Below are 23,183 nucleotides of genomic sequence, written 5' to 3'. Positions count from 1 at the left end.
TCCATGCCACTACGGCGACGGACCTTAAGCCCCGTTATGGCCGGCCACACCAGATTTTCGATGTAATGCAGCAAAAATGAGTGCAGTATAAGTCGCTCATGCTGTATAAGCCGCCCAGGCCACGCAGAGCTATACAAGCCCCATTGTGGTCGGCCACACCGTGTTATCTAATTCGGTAAAATTTAGTGCGGTATAAGTCGCCCATGTTGTATAAGCTGCCCATGTCACGCAGCACTACGGCCATGCCATGTTTTCTACTCGGTCGACTAAGCTTCATCCTAAACGTTACTTACCGGCACCATGTCTGTATGATTGGCCTGCCATGCGATATTTGAGATGCGGGTTTTTGCAGAAACGTCCACATTGTGATCCTCGCTAGTCAGGGTCTTCTCTTGCGGGCCACTTAGGGGGAGTCCCAAATTGGTGGGACATGCACTTCGCTACGCGTTGTAATTGCCCGCCCATACAGTCGGCCATTAACCTACAGAGGCACGTACGGCAGCGGTGAATTTCGATAGGGTGGCCATTTGCATGAGTGCCGATTGTAAAAACGGTGGCCACTTTCAATACACCACCCATTCCGACTAGCAGTAAAATTTGGAAAAGGCAGCCAGTTTTATGGCGCTAAAATTCACTAGAATGGACATTCCAAATACAAATTTAACCGCAGCGGCCACCTTGGATACCGCACGCATGTGTCTTTGACACACGGCATAGGCTGGAACAATTGATATCATACCGTTTGGTGCCATAGCGGGACACAGTACTTAGGGGCATCAGACAAACATATCGGTTACAGTATGCTACTCTCAGCTGCCGTTAGGACCAGGTCCACGGGGGGAAGGGTTGGTACAACAGTGTTAGTCCCAGAGGGCCATGTGCACTTAGCGGCCATTTTGACTAGAGCGGCCACGTGGACTAAAGCAGCTAATTTGAAAACGGTGGCCATTTTGATAGAAGGACCACCGGTCTTACTGATTTATCTGCCGGATTTACAGGGGCCCGGCCATTTTAATTTTAGCGGCCCATTTTGCATACGGCAGCTGTTTTGACTACCAGGCCAAATTTGAATGTAACAGCCATCGCCCGTGGGGCTTTAGGCCGGCCATTTAAGGAAGGGCGCACTGCGCAGACAGCACACAGTCGGATATGTAGCTGTGAGCAAGGAGGGTACAGTTTACACAGGTACCATAGGATGCACGCAGCGATTGGGGAAGCCGGCGTCACCACAATCAGTTATTATGAGGTCATTTTGCTTTAAATTGTCTATTCTTTTAGTCTCTCCATTGCAGTAATGTCATTGTAGTGTGCGAAGGAGACATATGCATCAGCAAGGCCAGCCAGGCGGCCCACCAAAATTCCGCCAGCTAAGACGCGGAGTGCTGTGGCCCCAGACCTTAGAAGTCACAGTGGACCTACACCACAAGCACAGACGGTGCGGGGGCCTGCAAGGGAGGTAGCAGCACCGCAGACTCCACCTCCATAGTTGTGGGGCTACTGCCAGTACCGGCAAGGGGTAAGTCTAATGACAGCACCACACTCCTTCCAGCGCAGACGCATGACATAACTAGATATGCAGTACGGGACGATAAGAACGGGTAACGGAGCCCAATATGGCAGGACAGAATGCGGTTGTGGCACCGGTCGGTGCACAGGGGACCAGTCAGGATGTGGGAGTACTTAATCACAGGAGCGATGCATTAGGTACCGTTCTCACAATACAGGTGGATTGATATCTTCTCCCTCCTTGTGTGGGAGTTGCATGAGGAGGGTACCGTAGGCAGGGATAGCGTAACAGATAAGACCCCAAGATATTCGGGTCCTTCATGGACTGGTCGTAGGCTGTTCACATACTTAGGACACTCACTATAGTGAAGGAAACGGAAAGGGGCCCGGACTTGGTGTGGGATATGGAATACAATTTTAAAAGTGCATGAGATATTTAGGGGACAGGCATGGCTTAACTAAGATATTAAATTTACAAGAAAGCAGTGCAGACAATCCATTCATATCGGGTCAGCACCAGTGGTAGTCCTGTCAGGCAATGCCGTCAGGACAAAGGCAGGATGGAGGCAGCGGACATTGCACCTAGCACCCGACACGCCCGCGCGGGCAGGCATGCTGCAGGGCAAGGCAGGCTCCCCAGAGACAGGGAACAGCAATCTAGTAACACGGGACAGGGTACTGAGGGAGCTAGCGCTTCCCCCATCAAGCTTATGAGACAGGAGAAAGCAACCTATTAACTCAGGACAGGGTCCGGAAGCCATCAAGCTTCAAGGTTAGCCCGTTACCCTGACAGAACGGGTGCATCACCACAGGTTTCCAATCAGGTTGCATGATTCCATATTAGAGGACAGCACCACAGTGACAACACTACCCCAACAATGCATCCTCGATTCACATGCATCGACAGATAGCTGCAGGCAAGATTACCAAAGAACTATTGCTAGGCTGCATAGCGGGGCTGTTTGAGGACCTGCCCTTCAAGGCAACAACAGTGTCTCCGCTAGGCATAATACCAAGGAAGGAGCTGGGGAAAGGTAGGCCCAGTCATAATTTGTTCCGCCACATAGGAACATCAGTAAATGACTACATTGACCATAGCAGCTGTACAGTACAATATGCATCTGTAGACAATGCCATTCAAATAATTCGGCGGCAAGGCAACTAGGCACATTGGGCTAAGGTGGACGGAGATTCGGCTTTTCGCACCTTGCCTTTACACCCACAGCCCTTTCCCTTGTTAGGTGTCAGGTTCCAGGAGAGGTTTTATTGCGATAAATGTGTCACCATGTGTGCCCACATCTAGTGCTCATACTTCAAAGAACTTAGCATGTTTGTGCATGGGGTAGTGGAGCAACTAGCCCCCGCTAGGTCTCTGGTCCTCATCTGAAGGACTTCCTGTTCAAAGACCGAGAATCACAAGAGTGGACGGATGTGTTACAGGTCTTTATCCACTTGGCACAGAAATTGGACATCCCATTAGCCGTTGAAAAAACAGTAGGCCCACGGCGAATCCTTACGTTATAGGTATTGAATTGGAACTAGATGTTCCAGACTGCCGGCTGACAAAATTGATAAGCTTGCCAGAGCGGTGAATACGAGGTGGCACTGTAAAAAAGCAAGGCTGAAGCAGGTACAGGAACTCCTGGGTCCAGTAGGCTTCGCAATAAGGGTGATTCCCATTAGCTTTAGCAACATCGGGAACAAACAAAGCGCATTTTCATCTCAGACGTACACAGGACATCAAGCGAGATTTAGCAGGTTCTTGGCCCATGGGATTTCATTTTGGCACGATTCACCCACTCTCACGGAAGCCCTGCATTTTCTTTACAGATGCGGCAGATTTACTTCCAGGGAGCGTGGTGCGCAGCAAGCTCGGGTTTCAGCAGGGACCATGTAGGATATCATGTTTCCTGGGGGGACCTGGCATATCTCACAAGTCAATTGTAATTCCCTCAGACAATATGGCAGTAGTTGTCCGCCATGCACTTCCCACAAGTTATGTGCACAGACAGATAGTTCCGCAGTGATTACAGCTAAACATATACCAGGCAGGGAGAATGGTTATAGTGGATGCTCTTTCTCGTTTTTAGAGCACAGACCCGGAAATGCGACCCGATGCTGCGATAGTTAACAGATACCTCGCGGACAAGATACACAACCGCACATATAGTCAACACTTAGAAGAGAAGGGTGGTACTGATATATTCCCGGCCCCCGGCATGTATGAAGGGAATTAGCAGAAACCAGGTCTCAATCATGTTCGCAGCCATCAGTTTTCTCGCCAAAGCGGTGGCTGTCCAAAATCCATCTAGGTCATTTGTTGTCACGAGACTGATGAAAGGATGGGGCAGGCCGGGAGTACCCTACCCAGGTAAAAGAAAACCCAGTACCGGCAGGGAAATGGGCCATCTCTTTGCATCATTAGAGGAGATAAGTGACACTGAGTTTGAGGGCCGTCGAGTCAAATGCGCATTCTCATTAGCTTTGCATGGTGCTCTGCGAGTCAGTGAATTGGTGGCTACGTACAAGCATGCCCACCATGGCATGTCCCTCTTAATACGTGACGCGGCCATTACAGCCACGGCAACTGACCTACTTATTCGCAAATCAAAATGGATCGGAACGGACATGCCCTGTCCTGAACCTTCAAGCCGACTTAAAACAAAGACCAAAGACCAGCCTGCTGATTCATACACTATGTACAGTACCCACTCATTTAGGATTAGGGCAGCTACGGCAGTGGCAGCGCTAGGAGTGTCCATAGAGGCCATCAAAAGACTGGGCCGATGGCGACCTAATGTATACAAGCGCTACATCAGACCCATCTAGTGTATACAAGCGGTACATTGGACCCATTAAGGCATCCACAGCAAAGTGATAATGGTTGCTTGCACTGTGCTAACATGTCGCTTCCCATTATATTCTATTACAGGTATCCATATCCAGAATGAGCTGCAGCGGATTTGGATATGCGGTCACTCATCACTTGTGTGTACATTAGGCACAGGGAAAGGCGGTGGGCGCATAGAAGGGCAGCAGTGAGACCGAACAGTGAAAGCCTGGGTTGTTAGGGCGATAGAGGAGCCAGGGCGATAGAGGAGCCATAACAGGGTATAGGTAAGGGAGGGATGCTTCAGGCATTCATGTGTGCATTAAAAGTCATACGATCCCACATGACTTGCGAATAGATACAAGCCATAGTGTTAGGGCATGACCGCAGCTAGGAGGGGTGGGGGACCACGGCAAACGAGGTGTCGTTGCCGTGGCCTGTGGCGTTAGACTACAATGTTTACGCACAGCCAGCAATGGGTACACAGCAGCATGACACATAACAGTTACAAGTTTGGGGTAACTACTGCTGCAGAAAGAGTTGTGTGGAAAATTATCAAGTTGATGCAAATGGTAGGCTTGCATGTGAGCAGCCTTGTTATAAGGAAACAACGTGTATACAGCTTGTCTCCTGGCTTGGGCTGCCGGGAGGCCTAGAACGTCATTTTTTAAATGTGGTAGGTGCCTCCTTCAACGGGAAACAACGTGTATACAGCTTGTCTCCTGGCTTGGGCGGCCGGGAGGCCTAGAACGTCATTTTGTAAATGTAGTAGGTGCCTCCTTCAACGGGAGACACCAAGTGACGTCGGGTGCTTGGAAAACAGCACAGGAGGCCACAGGGGCTTGGTACGGCTTGGCCTGTGGCCCAGAATATGCAACTACGTGTAGAAGCTGTGTACCCGGGTAGAAATGCATGCTGGCATAATGATTAGTAGAAGATGTAATGTAATTTGTTTAAGTTGTAACAATTTTGATGTTCCTGGCTGCGGCCAAAATAAATCCAATTCTATCGAAGATACGGCTTGTAGTGTGGTATTGAAGGGGGCGGGGGTTGATACGTCTGAGTGTGTGCCGAATGCCCGAGTTGAGAACCAGGCACACCCATTAAAGGGGGGCCGACCACAACCGGGCTGAAGGCCAGCGAAGACAGAAGTGTGGGGGAGGGTACAGGGAGGGCCTAGCTAGAGAGCAGAGGTAGTAGTGGGAGGGAAACAAGGGGTAGCAAGGGGAGGGGGCAGGAAAGAAGGGGAGGAGCAAGGGAGGAGGAGAGAGGAATTTGAACTGCACAGGAAGTCCTTTTGAATTTGGAAGCAGGAGAAGAGCAACGCCCACCCGCCCACCCACTTGAGAGGCAAGATTTGTCGCAGCGAGGCGTTAGACTACAATGTTTACACACAGCCAGCAATGGGTACACAGCAGCTTGACACATAACAGTTACAAGTTTGGGGTAACTACTGCTGCAGAAAGAGTTGTGTGGAAAATTATCAAGTTGATGCAAATGGTAGGCTTGCATGTGAGCAGCCTTGTTATAAGGAAACAACGTGTATACAGCTTGTCTCCTGGCTTGGGCGGCCGGGAGGCCTAGAACATCATTTTGTAAATGTGGTAGGTGCCTCCTTCAACGGGAAACAACGTGTATACAGCTTGTCTCCTGGCTTGGGCGGCCGGGAGGCCTAGAACGTCATTTTGTAAATGTGGTAGGTGCCTCCTTCAACGGGAGACACCAAGTGATGTCGGGTGCTTGGAAAACAGCACAGGGGGCCACAGGGGCTTGGTACGGCTTGGCCTGTGGCCCAGAATATGCAACTACGTGTAGAAGCTGTGTACCCGGGTAGAAATGCATGCTGGCATAATGATTAGTAGAAGATGTAATGTAATTTGTTTAAGTTGTAACAATTTTGATGTTCCTGGCTGCGGCCAAAATAAATCCAATTCTATCGAAGATACGGCTTGTAGTGTGGTATTGAAGGGGGCGGGGTTGATACGTCTGAGTGTGTGCCAAATGCCCGAGTTGTGGAGAAAGAGCCCAAGATCCTTTATAAATGTAAATAAATTCTTCCTACAGACTTTCAAATTCCTTTTTTCCAGCAATGATAGCAATGATATCATCATGCTGCTGTTCACACTTCCCCCTCCATTTCAGCCAGGGCTTTTCTTGAGGGGTTAGATGGGAGTACTGAGTACCGGCACCTTTTCCACTGTCTGCAAAAACTGACCCATTGTCCCCAAGTTTTAATGAAAGAGCTTAGGCTCTACACATAAATTATAGATTCTGTGACTGTTTGCAGGGGGCCTGGTTATTATGGGGCGGGTCCCTCAGTGATCACACTACCCCTGAAGGGTGGCCTGGCATTTAAGTACCAGCAATTTTTTCGCTAGAAAAAACTCACTGATTACAGCTGAAACAAATAATCAAAAAGTCAGTTCTGAATCTGATGCCTAAAATTAGGTACTGACAGTGTTCCCAGTTTATAGAATAGTAGTGCTTACACACATGACTGGTGCCAATAATTGGCAGTTATGTATGGAAGTGAATATACGAACATAAGTATAACCATACTGGGTCTGACCAATGGTACATCTAACCTAGTATCCTGCTTCCAGCAGTGGCTAATTCAGGTCACAAGTACCTGGCAGAAACCCAAATAGTAGCAAAATTCATGTTACTGATTCCAGAGACAAGCAATGGTTTTCTCCATGTCTGTCTCAATAGCAGACCATAAACTTTCCTCCAGGAACTTCTCCAAACCTTTTTGTAAACTCTGATACACTAACCGCTGATACCACATCCTCTGGCAATGAGTTCCAGAGCTTAACCAGGTGCTGTTTTATAACCAGTGCATCTAAATTGCTTAGCTGGCAACTGTCAGGAGGCGCCAAAAAACGGACAGTGTCGGGTCCTTGATATGAATATTCTGAATAAACTGTTTTTGATATTATCTCCCTATTGCTTTGTACATTTGTCAGCCTCTACTTTTGCTGTTTTGTTTTTTTTATTTTCCGTGGAGGCTCTTCCTGTTTTTTTTTGGACTTGTATCCATGAGTGGAACATGAGTGTGTCATAGACATATTGCCATACGATGCACGGAACTTATAGAATACCATCAGTTTTATGTGTTGTATGGTGTACTTTGGTGCACCCACTCACACCAGCCATTGACCTGTCATAAGTGGGTGCTCCTACCTTTTGGTCCACTGATGCAGCTTTGTATTAGTATTCTGTAATGGTTTAAGTGGGTCCTTAAACCATTACAGAATTGGTGCTAAGCCTGCCTCTTTGTGGCACCTACTGTTTCTGCACATAATGGTGAGACCCTCCTCCTGCTGTCCATATGGCATCCCAGCCAAAGAGGGAATCTGGGACCTCAAGGAGTCAATGTTACCTGTGGGACACATGAGATAGAGAATAGGACACCTTCTCTGCTGCCTAAACAAGAAGGGGAATTAAAAAGAAATGAATACTGGGGTGATATATTAGTACTGTGCTTATAGACAATATAAATGCTGGACAGGGTGGGGAGGGGTGATTCTGAAAGAGAGTGAGAGTGCTATAGCCATGTTGAAAGAATGTATTTAATGTTTAATAAATACGCTTCTAGAAGAATTGAATATACACTTTCTGGAATTGAATCAAGCAGCTATGCAATGAGAAGTACTGTTCATACTGTGAAAACAGTGAAATACCTATTTTCAGTATCCTCCAAAACACCTAAAGTATATCTACAAACATCCAGGACTAGAAGCCTTAGATATATTGGAAGGATGTATACTTTATGGCTAAATGGAGTACCTTTTATTCCAGAGTTATATTGTTGGTCTGTGTCTATTATGTGGAAGGCATATTTATATTGTCATTTTAAAAACTGCAATGATTCTACCTCTGTTTATCTCCTCCCAGGATTGTTCTAGTTTATGGTTAATAATCTCTGCCTGAAACTCATACAGAATCCATTTCTAACTCAGCTGAGAGTAAGCTAAAATGGAACAGCACAGTATAAAGTAATTGGTGAAAAAAGGTTCAGCAATTTTTCACCTTAAGCTTGCTTAATTAAATGTAATTAGATTTTTTTTTCTTATTATCTAAAGCATTTTATGTATGCTTTGGTTTGTCCCATAACTGTTCTGAGTTCAACTAAAGTATAGAACTATAAAGTTAACTAAAAAAATTAACTAAGGGTTCTTTTACAAAGCCAGGCTACCTATTCTTGGTGCGGCAAATGAGAGAAAGCCCGTTCAGTTCCTACGGGCTTCCTCTCATTTGCCTTGTGTGAATCGCTAGCGCAGATTTGTAAAAGAAGCCCTGATTAAGGGGCCCTTTTCGTAAGCTGCAGTAAAAAGGGCCCTGTTCTAGCAGCAGTGATAATTTCTGCTGCATGCCAGGACCCCTTTTACCACCTATGGTGAAAATATCCAAAAATAAAATGGCCATATGGTAAGTTTGCACTTGCTGCTGGCCATTTTGGAGTGGAGTTCTTCCCGCCACCCACTGAGGTGGCAGTAAGGGCTCCTGTGCTAAAACAAACTGTAAAAATGTAAGCTTTGATAAGTAAGCATAACAAAATTGGAATACTTATCTGATCATTTCTGTACATTGAATAGTTCTGGTTAAACAAAGTTGTTTGAAGCTGAGACTGAGTGTATAATTCCTTGTTAATTTAGGAGAAAGATTGTTATAAAACAAATATTTCATTCTTGAACAGCACTTTGCATCTTAAAGTGCAATTTATACACCTTTTGCACTTTGTTAAGATCCGTTTTTAATACAGCTGCGTGTTTTTATACTGTGATTTAAGATATTTATTGGTATTTTAACTATAACAACTATTTTAACTTTTTAAAATTCTTGTGCAATAATAAAACACCTTAATTCAGAACATTGTGTCTGAAATAGTTTTATACACTTAAAAACATCTGGGGAACCAGACTGATCACATCTAATTATACAACTGCTATGCTATATTTACTCACTAGCAACCACACATTACCTTCATTTATCAATATCATACAATAATTCTTAGCAGCTAATAAAATAAACTATCTACAGGAATATTGTATATCGTTCTCATTTTATATCACATTTTAATTGTTATTGACATGAAGGTCAATTAGCTTGGAGATTTTTTTTTTTAATGTATTCATCTGAGTTTCTGTGACAATAAAATGTACAATTGCAATTACCTACTGTAATTTGTTAGTACAATAAATTAGATATCAAAATGAAATAACAGAGAAAAATTGCTAGGTTAAATATCTTTAGTCAAGTGATAATTCAGATCTGACTTTTTTTTAGATTTTATTAATGCTACGGTAAAAATATGCTGCCATTTACTGAGACAGTAGTCTCTGTTTAGTAAGGTCGTGTTGCATTTACAGTATGTGTTTTGATTTAACTCGTGCCTTTTCATTAGTAGCTCAATCTGAGTTACATTTACATACTGTAGGTGATTTCGAGGGGCATAATCGAATGGCACCGGCCAAATAGATGGCTGGCGCCACAAACAGCGGTCCCGAACCGTATTATTGAAAAAGATGGCCGGCCATCTTTCGTTTCGATAATACGGTTAGGGCCGGCCAAATGTCAGAGATGGACGGGTTTGAGATGGCCGGCATCGGTTTTTGCCAATAATGGAAACTAATGCCAGCGATCTCAAACCCGGCCAAATCCAAGGCATTTGGTCATTGGAGGAGCCAGCATTTGTAGTGCACTGGTCCCCCTCACATGCCAGGACACCAACCGTGCACCCTAGGGAGCACTGCAGTGGACTTCAAAAATAGCTCCCAGGTGCATATCTCCCTTACCTTGAGTGCTGAGAACCCCAAATCCCCCCAAAACCCACTCCTCACAACTGTACACCACTACCATAGGCCTTAGGATGAAGGGGGGCACCTACATGTGGGTACAGTGGGTTTTGGGGTTTTTTGGAGGGCTTAACATTTACCACCACAAGTGTAACAGGTGGGAGGAGATGGGCCTAGGTCCACCTGCCTGAAGTGCACTGCACCCACTAAATACTCCTCCAGGGAACTGCATACTGCTGTCAGGGAGTTGGGTATGTCATTGGAGACTGGCATAGAGGCTGGCAAAAATATTTTTTTTTTGTTTTTTTTGGGGTGGGAGGGGGTTGGTGACCACTGGGGGAGTAAGGGCAGGTGATCCCCGATTCCCTCCGGTGGTCATTTGGTCAGTTGGGGTACCTTTTTGAAGCTTGGTCCTGAAAAAAAAAAGGGACCAAGTGAAGCCGGCAAAATGCTCGTCAGGGCCGGCTTTCTTTTTTCCATTATTGGGCGAAGCCGGCCATCTCATGAGCACGCCCCCATCCTGCCCCTGTCCCGCCCCATCCCGCCTTCACTACCCTACCGACACGCCCCCTTGAAGTTTGGCCGGCTCTGCGACAGAAAGCAGTTGGCGCCGGCCAAAATCGGCTTTCCATTATACCGATTTGGCCGGGTTCAGGACATCGCCGGCCATCTCCTGATTTATGTCGGAAGATGGCCGGTGATCTCCTTCGAAAATAAGCTGGTTCTTGTCCTAGCACCAAAACCCACACAACACTGTTAAGAAACAGGCTTAGTTCATTTTATTGTGAGACTTTCCTGTAGGCTAAGCCCATTTTTAATGCAGACCTAAAACAGGGAATTTTGCCTTTTTATTTCTGGAGGTCCTGTGATAATTTTTTTATTAGTGCACCAGACCTGCAAAAATATTAACATGGGATCACTTTGGGGTCTTTTTATGAAGCTGCGGCAAAAGGGGGCCTGTGCTATCATTGGCACTTGTTTTTGATGCTTGCTGAGTCCCCCTTTTACCACAGTGGGGTTTTTTTTTTAAAGAAATTAATGTACAGCAAGTGAAGCAATTGCCTTGTGCCCATTTTGGGTGGGAATACTTACCGCCACCGACTGAGGTGGCAATAAGGGCTCTCACACTACCACAACAGTAACCAGACAGCATGTGGCAGTGTCGAACTACCAACGGGTACACACCGGTACTACAAAAATAAAATATTTTTGTAGCACCAGAAATGGTGTGTGTGCTGAAGGTGGGAACTATCGCTGGGCTGTTGTGGTAGCCCGGCGGTACTTCCCTTTTAATGAGTGGTAAGCCTGTATTAGGCTTATTACCATTTTCTAAAAGGGCCCCTTAATGCCTCTTTTTTTCCCATGTTAAGTGCATGTTAGTTCTTAATGTGGTTTAGTAAAAGGGCTCCTTTGTTTGGCAGCTTGACACCTAACAGCAGTATCATAAGAATACCAGCAGGAGTTAGAAAGCATCATTTTGCAGTTTACAGCCTACAGGCAAGAGAAAATGGGCATAACTCCTGCCTCTTCACTAGATACCAAGGAGATGAGGGTTGGGAGTATGATTTCGGGAGGACGTTATAATGCCTTTGTATTGCTCCATGGTACGAGTGCACCTCAAATATTGTGTTCAATTCTGGTTGCCGCATCTCAAAAAAGATATAGAGGGGCATAATCGAAAGTGGCGCCCAAGTTTTCCTGAGGACGTCCTCGCAGGACGTCCCGGCAAAAGGACAAAGAAACCCAATTATCGAAACAAGATGGACATCCATCTTTCCTTTCGATAATACGGTCGGGGATGCCCAAATCACAAAATTTAGGTCCACCTTAGAGATGGTTGTCCTTAGACTTGGTCATTTCTGATTTTCGGCGATAATGGTACTTTTTGTCAAATAGAGTGTACTGTCGTCCAAAGCAGAGTTGAAAACCAATCTCCAAAATCTTTCCATTACACTACCTCACTCTACAAATCCTCAACCAGCTTCACATACATCTGTCCCAAGATTTGGAACACATTACCAAAAGATCTAAAGCTCTACATAACATTCTGGAAACACCTGAAAGCCCACTTCTTCAGAAAATTCTTCTTCGATGAACCCACATAGCAGACATGAACACCACTCAGCAAAACTCGACACTTGACTTTTTTCACCTTCTAAACATTGCTCGTATCTACACCAAACAGCATTGCAACTTATCTATTCGATGTACGCTGTTTTATGCAGTTTATCTTAGAAATAAGCAGTGGATTTCCCCCAAGTCCATCTTAATAATGGCTTATGGACTTTTCCTTTAGGAAGTTATACAAACCTTTTTTAAACCCCTCTAAGCTAATTGCTTTTACCACATTCTCTGGCAACAAATTCCAGAGTTTAATTACATGATGAGTGAAGAAAACTGTTCTACAATGTTTTAAATTTACTAGTTAACAGCTTCATTGTGTGACCTCTAGTCCTAGTATTTTTGTAAAGAATAAACAAACAATTCATGTCCACTCATTCCATTCCACTCACTATTTTATAGATCTCTATCATATCTCTGTCACGATTGTGGTCGTGACCCCTCTCAGATTCACCTTATTTCCGGCGGTCAGCTTCCGAGCTGGCTTCTGTCTGTTCTTCCTGAGTTAGCTCTGTCTCTGTCTCTGTGTGCTGGCTGCTTCCAGTATGGCTCTAATTGCTCCACTATACTGCACCTGTGTGTGTTTAGCCTCTCTGTGCTTCAGTATGCTTTCTGCCTGTGTCCTGTAGTTGTGACATCATCAGTCAGGGCCTTGATAAGGAAGTGGTGTTCTTCCATTCAGAGCCTTTGCATCTCCAAAGGTCGAGGCTAGTTTGTATGCAGTTTGCATTTCTGCCTTGCTTCTAGTTGGTGTGCCTGTGGCACTTCTGTTTGCTCATTTAGAGTTCTGCTCTGTTCTCTCTCTGTGTTTGTCAGCTACTGGAGCTTCAGCCATTGCTCTGTTCTCTGTCTGTGTTGGTCCCGTCTGTCTGCAGATTCAGTCCAGTAAGTCCTGCTGGCTGCCTGCACCTGGGGGCTCAACCCCTGGGGAACAGTGGTCAAGCACAGGCGAAGACCAGCTTCTCTGTCCTGCTTATTCCCTGCTTGCCTACTGCTGTAGTTCCAGTCCTGTGGTTCCAGTTTGGTTGTTCCAGCTTTTGCCAGTCTACAGCTTCTCCTGCCTTGCTTGTTACCCAGTTCTGGTTGGGGTCTTGCTTACTGCTGCCGCTTGTCGGCAGTGGTCCAAGGGCTCACGTCGCTCCAGTGTCCGATAGCCTAAGACCATGACAATCTCCCCTCAACCATCTCTTCTCCAAGCTGAAGAGCCCTAGTCACTTCAGCCTTTCCTCATAGGGAAGTTGTCCCATCCCCTATATCATTTTTGTCGCCCTTCTCTTTACCTTTTCTAATTTCACAATATCTTTTTTAGATGCGGTGATCAGAATTGAATACAATATTTGAGGTGCGATCGCACCATGGAGCAATACAAGGGCATTATAACATCCTAATTTTTTATTTTTAATTCCTTTCCTAATAATACCTAACATTCTATTTGCTTTCTTAGCCACCACCACACACTGAGCAAAGGGTATCAACGTATCATCAACGCTGCCACCTAGATCCCTTTCCTGGCCGGTGACTCCTAACGTGGAACCTTGCATTACCTAGCTATAATTCAGGTATCTCTTTACCACATGCATCATTTTGAATTTGCTCCCAATAAACATCAGCTGCCATTTAGATGCCCAGTATCCCAGTCTTGTAAGGTCCTCTTGTAATTTTTCACAATCATCTTGTGATTTAACAACTTTGAATAACTTTGTGCCATCAGCAAATTTAATTACTTCACTAGTTAACATATTTATAAATGATCTAGAGATGGGATTATCAAGCAGCAGCCCCAGCACAGACCCCTGTGGAACCCCACTATCTACCATTGCACTAATCCAGGTGCTAAAAGATTTTAGTCATTTTCTGGAAGTGATGTGTCAGGGAGTGGAGAGTGGCTGTTTCTGTGCTAATATAATGAAGATACATACCTGTAGCAGGTATTCTCCAAGGACAACAAGCTGATTATTCACCAATGGGTCGTCGTCCGCGACGGCCCAGGTGACCGGAACAACTTTAGAAAAAATGAGAAGTCTCTGGAACGCTCCGTCGCGCGGGCCGAGCGCACTGCGCATTTGCAAACGGCTTCCCGCCCTCGACGTGAACATGTCTTCTTCAGTTAAATGAAAAGCAAAATAGAGAACTGGAACAACTCCAAGAGGAGGAGGGCGGGTATGTGAGAATAATCAGCCTGCTGTCCTCGGAGAATACCTGCTACAGGTATGTATCTTCATTTTCTCCAAGGACAAGTAGTCTGCTAATTCTCACCAATGGGGTATCTCTAGCCCCCAGGCTCACTCAAAATAATGAACACAACTGAGTGAGAGTGCAGCCTGGAACAGAATAGAAATGGGCCTAGGAGGATGGAGTTGGATTCTAAACCCCAAACAGATTCCGCAGCACCGACTGCCCAAACCGACTGTCGCGTCAGGTATCCTGCTGAAGGCAGTAGTGAGATGTGAATGTGTGGACTGATGACCATGTTTTAGCCTGGCAAATCTCTTCAATAGAGGCTGACTTCAAGTGAGCCACCAACGCCGCCATAGCTCTCACATTGTGAGCCATGACATGGCCCTCCAGATTCAGCCCAGCTTCGGCGTAAGTGAAGGAAATGCAATCCGCCAGCCAATTAGAGATGGTGCGTTTTCCGATTGCGACTCCCCTCCTGTTGGGATTAAAAGAAACAAACAGCTGGGCGGACTGTCTATAGGGCTTTGTCCGCTCCACGTAAAAGGCCAATGCTCTCTTACAGTCTAAGGTGTGCAACTTGTATTCACCAGGGCGGGTATGAGGACGGGGAAAGAATGTTGGCAAGGCAATTGACTGGTTCAGATGGAACTCCGACACCACCATCGGCAAGAACTTAGCGTGAATGTGGAGGACTACTCGGTTATGATGAAACTTGATATAAGGTGCGTGCACTACCAGGGCTTGGAGCTCACTGACTCTATGAGCTGAAGTAACAGCCACCAAGAAAATGACCTTCCAGGTCAAGTACTTTAGATGGCAGGAATTCAGTGACTCAAAAGGAGCTTTCATCAGCTGGGTGTGAACGACGTTGAGATCCCATGACACTGGTGGAGGTTTTAATGGGGGCTTTGACAAAAGCAAACCTCTTATGAAATGAACTACTAAAGCCTTTCCGGAGATAGGCTGACCTTCTACACGTTGATGATAAGCTCTAATTGCACATAGGGTGAACCCTTACGGAGTTGGTCTTGAGACCAGACTCTGATAAGAGCAGAAGGTATTCAAGCAGGGTCCATGTAGGACAAGAAAAAGGATCTAGGGTCTTGCTGTCACACCAGATGGCAAACCTCCCCCATTTGAAAGAGTAACTCTTTTTCATGGAATCTTTTCTAGAAGCAAGCAAGACTCAGGAGACACCCTCTGAAAGACCCAAGGAAGCAACTTCTAAGCTCTCAACATCCAAGTCATGAGAGCCAGAAACTGGAGGTTGGGATGTAGAAGTGACCCCTCGTTCTGGGTGATGAGGGTCGGAAAACACTCCAATCTCCATGGTTCTTCGTGGGACAACTCCAGAAGAAGAGGGAATCAGATTTGATGAGGCCAAAAAGGAGAAATCAGGATCATTGTTCCCCGGTCTTGCTTGAGTTTCAGCAAAGTCTTCCCTACTAGAGGTATGGGAGGATATGCATACAGAAGGCCTGTCCCCCAATGTAGGAGAAAAGCATCTGACGCTAGTCTGTCATAGTCTGGAACAGAATTGAGGGACTTTGTGATTGATCTGAGAGGCAAAAAGATCCACCGAGGGGGTGCCTCACTCTCGGAAGATCTTGTAGACAACATCCATGTTCAGAGACCACTCATGAGGTTCCATGATCCTGCTCAACCTGTCGGTCAGACTGTTTTTTACCCCTGCCAGATACGTGGCCTGGAGAAGTATGCCATGATTATGTGCCCAAAGCCACATCCTGATGGCTTCCTGACACAGAGGGCGAGATCTGGTGCCCCCCTGCTTGTTGGTGTAATACATAGCAACCTGATTGTCTGTCTGAATTAGAATGATTTGGTTGCACAACTGATCTCTGAAAGCCTTGAGAGCGTTCCAGATTGCTCGTAATTCCAGGATGTTGATCTGAAGATCTTTTTCCTGAAAGGACCAAGCTCCATCTACATGAGCTCCCCTCCCTAGGAGGGATGCATCCATCATCAGCACTTTCTGCAGCTGAGGAATTTGGAATGGACATCCCATGGTCAGATTGGATTTATTTATTTATTTATTTATTTATGGCATTTATAGCCCACATTTTTCCCACCCGCGGGCAGGCCCAATGTGGCTTACATCAGTAAAGGGCTGAAAAGGCAAACATTAATTTGGCATAAACAATCAAGTACATGGAAGTAGGAGTGATCAATAAGTAATTACAAAGAAGGGGAAGGGGTAAGAAAGTGGAGGATGTCATTAAGATAGGTACAGTACAACAGTTAGTGATGCAACGGCGGGACTTTAGCGTAAGCTATTCCAAATAAGGTGGTCTTGAGTGCTTTCCTGAAGCTCAGATGATCGGGAGTAGTTTTTACAGATTTAGGTAATCCATTCCACAAATGAGCACCAACATAGGGGAAGGTGGATGCATAAGTGGCTTTATACTTGAGGCCAGAACATGTAGGGTAATGGAGAGTTAAGTACGAACAAGATGATCTAACAGAGTTCCTAGGTGGTAAGTTTGTAAGGTTATCCATATAAGCTGGAGCTTCTCCGTAGAGGATTTTATGCACCAGGGTGCAAACTTTAAAAGTGATCCAGTCTTTAATGGTTCCAATGTAGTTTCTCATGCAGTGGCCGCAAACTTTTGAACCTTGATGTTCCATAGATCAGCCATGCAGCATTTGTAAATTCTTTGAAGCATTTCCTTGCACCCTGCATAGATTCCATTGCAATAATCCAGGTGGCTTAATACTAGTGTTTGAACTAGTTTGCGAAAAACATCTCTAGGGAAATAAGGCTTTATACGTTTCAGTTTCCAAAGAGCGAAGAATGCTTTCTTGGTGGTAAAGTTTGTTTGTTGCTCCAGTGCTAAGTTTCTATCTACTATAACTCCTAGGATTTTTAGAGTCTCAGAGATTGGCAAGGCAAGCTCAGGAGTGATTAAGGTTGGTGGTTTGTACTTGTTATGGAAAGAGGAGAGTATAAGGCAATGCGTTTTCTCAGTGTTGAGTTTTACTTAAATGAGTTGGTTCCAAGCAAGCATGGTGTACAGCCCTAGTCTGATTTCACTGTATATTTCGCTTTAAGTCCTTTCTGAAAGGGATATAGATTGTGATGTCATCCGCGTAGATGAACGGGTTGACACCAAGATTTGAAAGAGCTTTTGCCAGATGAGTCAACATGATGTTGAAGAGTGTTGGTGAAAGGTGAGCCCTGAGGCACACCACAGTCTGCTGACCATGGAGGCGATAAACTTGTGGTAGATTTAACTTGGTAGGTTCGTGATGTTAAAAAATCTTTCAACCATGCAATGACATTTCCACTGGCTCCAAAGTAATCTAGTAGCTGTAGCAGGATTGTATGGTCCACCATGTCAAAAGCACTCGACATGTTGAATTGTAAAAGTAGAATGCTTTTTCCTACAGCTATTTCCTTTTTGAAGTTGGACAAGAGTGTTACTAGGACAGTTTCAGTGCTATGGTGCAGGCGGAATCCCGACTGTGATTCATGCAAAATATTGACCTGGTGCAGATATTCGTTGAGTTGTTTGTTCACCATTCTCTCCAGTAATTTTACAACTAGTGGAATTGATGCAATCGGTCGATAGTTGGTGAGATCATTGCTTTTTTTCTTGACATCCTTTGGAATTGGGGTGAGTAAGATGTTTCTATGGTGTTCAGGGAATATTCCATTAGCAAGCAGGAAGTTCAAATGTTGCGTCAGATCAGCAGCGAAGCAGTTTGGGGCGCATTTGAGTAAGTAGTTTGGGCAAATATCCAATTTGCAAAATTTACTCGAAAATCTGCGTATCTCCTGTGTTACAGAATCAACTTTTAGAGGTGTGAAGTTTGAAAACGTTCGGTCAGCTGGGTGCTCACCGGGACCAGGATCCATGCCATTGATAAAATCACTAATGCATGAATTGTTCTGAGGTAATGAATTCTGCAATCTTATGATTTTTTCTTTGAAAAACTCGGCCCAATTTGCTGCAGACGGGATGTCTAGATTGGTAGATGTAAGCGTAGTAGTATTTGTTAAGTGGTTTACTTAAAAGTAGAGTTTTCTCATGTCTGTGTAATCCGGACCTATTTTGGATTGAATGGTCCACCACTGAAGGGATCTGCAAAGCTCGGTGGAGAGATGGATTGCATCCTCTAGATCCCCTGTGGCCTGGCACCACTGGGAAGCTAGGGTCCATTGAGCTGATCTCATATGTAGGCATGCCATGAGAGTCACATGAACTGTGGAAGCCATGTGCCCTAAAAGTCTCAACATCTGCCGAGCTGTGATCTGTTGAGATGCTCAAACCAAGGACACTAGGGCCAGGAGATTGTCTGCCCTTGCCTGGGGAAGATAAGCTCGAGATGTCTGTGTGTCCAACAGAGCTCCAATGAACTCCAATTTCTGTACCGGGACAAGGTGGGACTTGGGATAATTGATTACAGACTCCAGTAGCTGCAGCAGTCGAATAGTCATCCGCATGGACAGTAGAGCCCCTGCCTCTGAGGTGCTCTTCACCAGCCAATCTTCGAGATAAGGGAACACATGCACTCTCAGTCTGTGTAGCGATCCTACGACAACTGCCAGACACTTTGTGAAGACCCTGGGCGCAGATGCGAGGCCAAAGGGTAGTGCACAGTACTGAAAATGCCGAGTTCCCAACCGAAATCAAAGATACTTCCTGTGAGCTGGAAGTATCGCGATGTGAGTATAGGAATTATTTAAGTCCAGAGAGCATAGCCAATTGTTTTCCAGAATCATGGGAAGAAGGGTGCCCAGGGAAACCATCCTGAACTTTTCTCAGACTAGGAATTTGTTCAGGACCCTTAGATGTAGGATGGGACGCACCCCCCCTGTTTTCTTTTGCACAAGGAAGTACCTGGAATAGAATCCCAGCCCCTCTTCCCCTGGTGGAACGGGTTCAACCGCATTGGCCTTCAGAAGGGCGGAAAGTTCCTCTGCAAGTACCTGCTTGTGCAGGGAGCTGAAGGACTGAGCTCCCGGTGGGCAATTTGGAGGTGTGGATACCAGATTTAAAGTGTATCCTAACTGGAATATTTGAAGAACCCACCTGTCGGAGGTTATAAGAGGCCACCTTTGATGAAAAAATATCAACCTCCCCAGACGGGCAAGCCATCCGGTACAGACACTTTTCTGAGGCTATGCTGCACTGGAGCCAGTCAAAAGCCCGTCCCTTGCTTTTGCTGGGGAGCCCTAGGGGCCTTAGGCACAAGGCGTTGACGGGAACGCGCATGCTGGGACTAAGCCTGAACCGGCTGCTGAGAAGCAGGAGTGTACCTACGCCTATTATAGGAATAGGGAGAACTCTTCCTCCCTCCAAAAAACCTCCTGGATGAGGAGGTGGTAGCAGATGACGCCCGGCAGGAGAGAGAATCAATAGCACCATGGTGCTTTTTGATCTGATCAACCATGTCCTCTACTTTCTCTCCAAAAAGATTTTCCCCCCAGCAAGGAACATCCGCCATTTGCTGCTGGGTCTTATGATCCAGGTCAGAGACACACAGCCATGAGAGTCTGCGCATCACTATACCCTGAGCACCTTCTCGGGATGCTACATCAAAAGTGTCGTAAGTCCCCATGGTCAGGAATTTGCGACACGCCTTCTGCTGCCTGACCACCTGGTGAAAAGGTTTGGCGAGCTCCGGAGGAAGTGCTTCAACCAATTTAGACAGTGCCTTACCGAGTTCCGCAAGTGGATGCTTGTGTAGAGCTGGTAAGTTTGGATCTTGGCGGCGAGCATAGCAGCCTGATATGTTCTCCTCCCAAAAGAATCCAAGGTCCTAGACTCTCTGCCTGGGGGCGCCGGGGCATAGTCTCTAGTACTCTTGGCTCTTCTGAGAGCAGAGTCCACCACCATGGAATCGTGAGGAAGTTGGGCCTTCACCATTACAGGCTCTCCATGGACTCTGTACTGGGACTAGAACGTTTTGGGGACCACTAGGTTAGAAAGCGAGCACGACCAATTACGCATAAGTACTTATGCGTAATTTACTCGAAAATCTGCGTATCTCCTGTGTTACAGAATCAACTTTTAGAGGTGTGAAGTTTGAAAACGTTCGGTCAGCTGGGTGCTCACCGGGACCAGGATCCATGCCATTGATAAAATCACTAATGCATGAATTGTTCTGAGGTAATGAATTCTGCAATCTTATGATTTTTTCTTTGAAAAACTCGGCCCAATTTGCTGCAGACGGGATGTCTAGATTGGTAGATGTAAGCGTAGTAGTATTTGTTAAGTGGTTTACTTAAAAGTAGAGTTTTCTCATGTCTGTGTAATCCGGACCTATTTTGGATTGAATGGTCCACCACTGAAGGGATCTGCAAAGCTCGGTGGAGAGATGGATTGCCTGAGAGTATTATGCAAGGGGGCCTTTGCAACCTAAGCAGGCGGAGAAGGTTAATCTAAGACCTCGAGCATCTCGGCCCTGGGCTCATCCACAACCTCCATAAGGAATGGAATGTCCTTAGACATTTCCCAAACAAAAGATGAGAAAGAAAGACTCTCAGGTGGAGACATTCTACTTTCAATTGGCGGAGTAGGATCAGAGGGAACCCCACATGACTCTTCCTCCGAAAAGTATCTGGGGTCTTCCTCCTCTTCCCATGAGCGCTCCTCATTGGTATCGGACAAAAGCTCCCTAAAAGCAGCCCGAATCCTAGCATGTCTCGACGTCGAGGATCGATGACCTCGTGGGGGTTGTCGAGAAGTCGACCCCTGCCTGGACTCCTGCGAAGCTTCCTCCACCGACGTCAAGGGGGAATCGACCCGGGTGGCAGCCGACACCATTACCACAAGCGGCACCGAGGACGGGGACCTCACCACAGGCGATGGCCCAGACGCTGCCTCCGCAATCGGTACAGAAGGTGCAAGCACCACCAACACCGAGGGAGACTGGCGAAGCAACCCTTCCAGAAGCTCCAGAAGAAGGGCCCTGATGCGCTCGTCGAGAACTTCCATCGGAAAAGGCTGGGGGGGCTGGTGCAGGAATTGGTTGCAGAATCTGAGGGGGTCTCGAGAGCCGGTACCAGATTGCCAGAATACCGACGCATCTGCACTTCCTGTATGGAGGGTGAGCGGTCCTTCCGGCGCTGACGCTTCTCGGATGCCAAATCCCTCGGCTCCCCAGAGCTCTCGGTACCGTGCATGGAAGGAGAATGATGACAGTGCTTCTTTGCCTTCGCTCGACGCCTGTCATCGAGACTCCTCAGTACCGATGAAGAGGACATGGAATCCTCACACCTCCTCGGGGCCAGGTCGGACAAAGGTCTGTCCCGGGGGGCCTGCATAGCAGTAGGCCTCGAGATAGGTGGAGAGCCACTTGATGCCTCGTTGCTCCCAGCATGATGCAGTCGTTCAGCAGCCGTTACCTGGACTCTCAATGTCGCTGCTTCCCTCGACGTCGACGTCGATGCCGCTGACCTTGGTACTGATGTCGATGCCGACGTCGAAGGACTGGACCGATCAGAAAAAAGTTTCTCATGTTGAGCCTCCCGAGCCACTTGGGTCCGTTTCTTCATCAAAACACACATCTTACAGGTAGCTGGCAGATGGTCATGCCCAAGGCACTGGAGACACCACGCCTGGGTGTCGGTACCCGAGATGGTCTGGTTGCAGCGAATACAACATTTAAAGCCGCTGGGAGTCCTCGATGACATGGACGGGAAAACAGCTGCTGCGAAATTAAACGACTCGATCATGCCAACAAAAAGGCACAAAAAAAGGGAAAAATAACCTGACCGAACAGCCTAAGGGCGGCTGCGACGGAAAAAATAAGAAAACTTAAAAAGGTGAAGAAAACCTAAAACGTAAAGGAAAAAAGGGGCTTTTTTTAAAAATGTTGAAGAGAAGATAAAAGTCAGCTGAAAAAAGTAAAGGGGGAGGTAGTAAACGCGTACCCGGGTCTCCTGAGCCAAAAGAAAATGCCGCCTAACAAAAGACATGATTCTCCTATCGCGGATCAAAAGAACTGAAGAGGACACGCTCACGTCGTGGGCAGGAAGCCGTTTGCGCATGCATAGTGCGCTCAGCCTGCATGACGGAGCGTTCCAGAGACTTCTCATTTTTTCTAAAGTTGTTCCGTCCTCCTGGGCCATCGCGGACGACGACCCATTGGTGAGAATTATCAGCCTGCTTGTCCTTGGAGAAATATATATATATTCATGAAGCTGATTCGACATGCTGCCTCTGACGGGACCCCTGGGAGAAGCAGTGTTTTAGAGCTCCATTAGCCAGCTGGGAGACAGCTGAATACGATTTCAAAAGGGGAGTCTGTAAGTTGTGTGTGTAAGTGTGTAAAAGGTATTAGAGCTGGAATCTTTTTTTTCCCCTAAGCAGTAGAGGCTCCTGCCTGTTAAATTGTGCTCAGTAGGCCAGGTGCTCATAGTCACTGGCACTTAACCTGGAACAAAAATTGGAAAATTGGCCATTTTACTGCTGCTGTAAAAATGGCCTTAGTATGTGGGAAAAACCTGCACAAGGGTGTGCTAAGACCAGTTTCTGCAGTAGCTTAGTAAAAAAGACCTATTAGTTACCTAAGAATCAGTATTTCCAGTGTGGATCCTAGCATAGTACTAAACTTTTTTCTTTTCATTATATTCTTTCCTACTTTTATGACAATCTATCTTACTGGACTTCTTTGGAATCCATTCATTTTTCTTTGTATATCTGTTCCTAGGGCATTTTGTTTCATTCTCATGACGCTTAGCTAGTCAACACCACAAGCACATATACTGTGCTGCCTCAGGA

Source organism: Microcaecilia unicolor, chromosome 1 (genome assembly GCF_901765095.1).
Source record: "Microcaecilia unicolor chromosome 1, aMicUni1.1, whole genome shotgun sequence".
In the NCBI taxonomy this organism is placed as follows: Eukaryota; Metazoa; Chordata; class Amphibia; order Gymnophiona; family Siphonopidae; genus Microcaecilia; species Microcaecilia unicolor.
Note: the sequence above shows the minus strand (reverse complement) of the source record.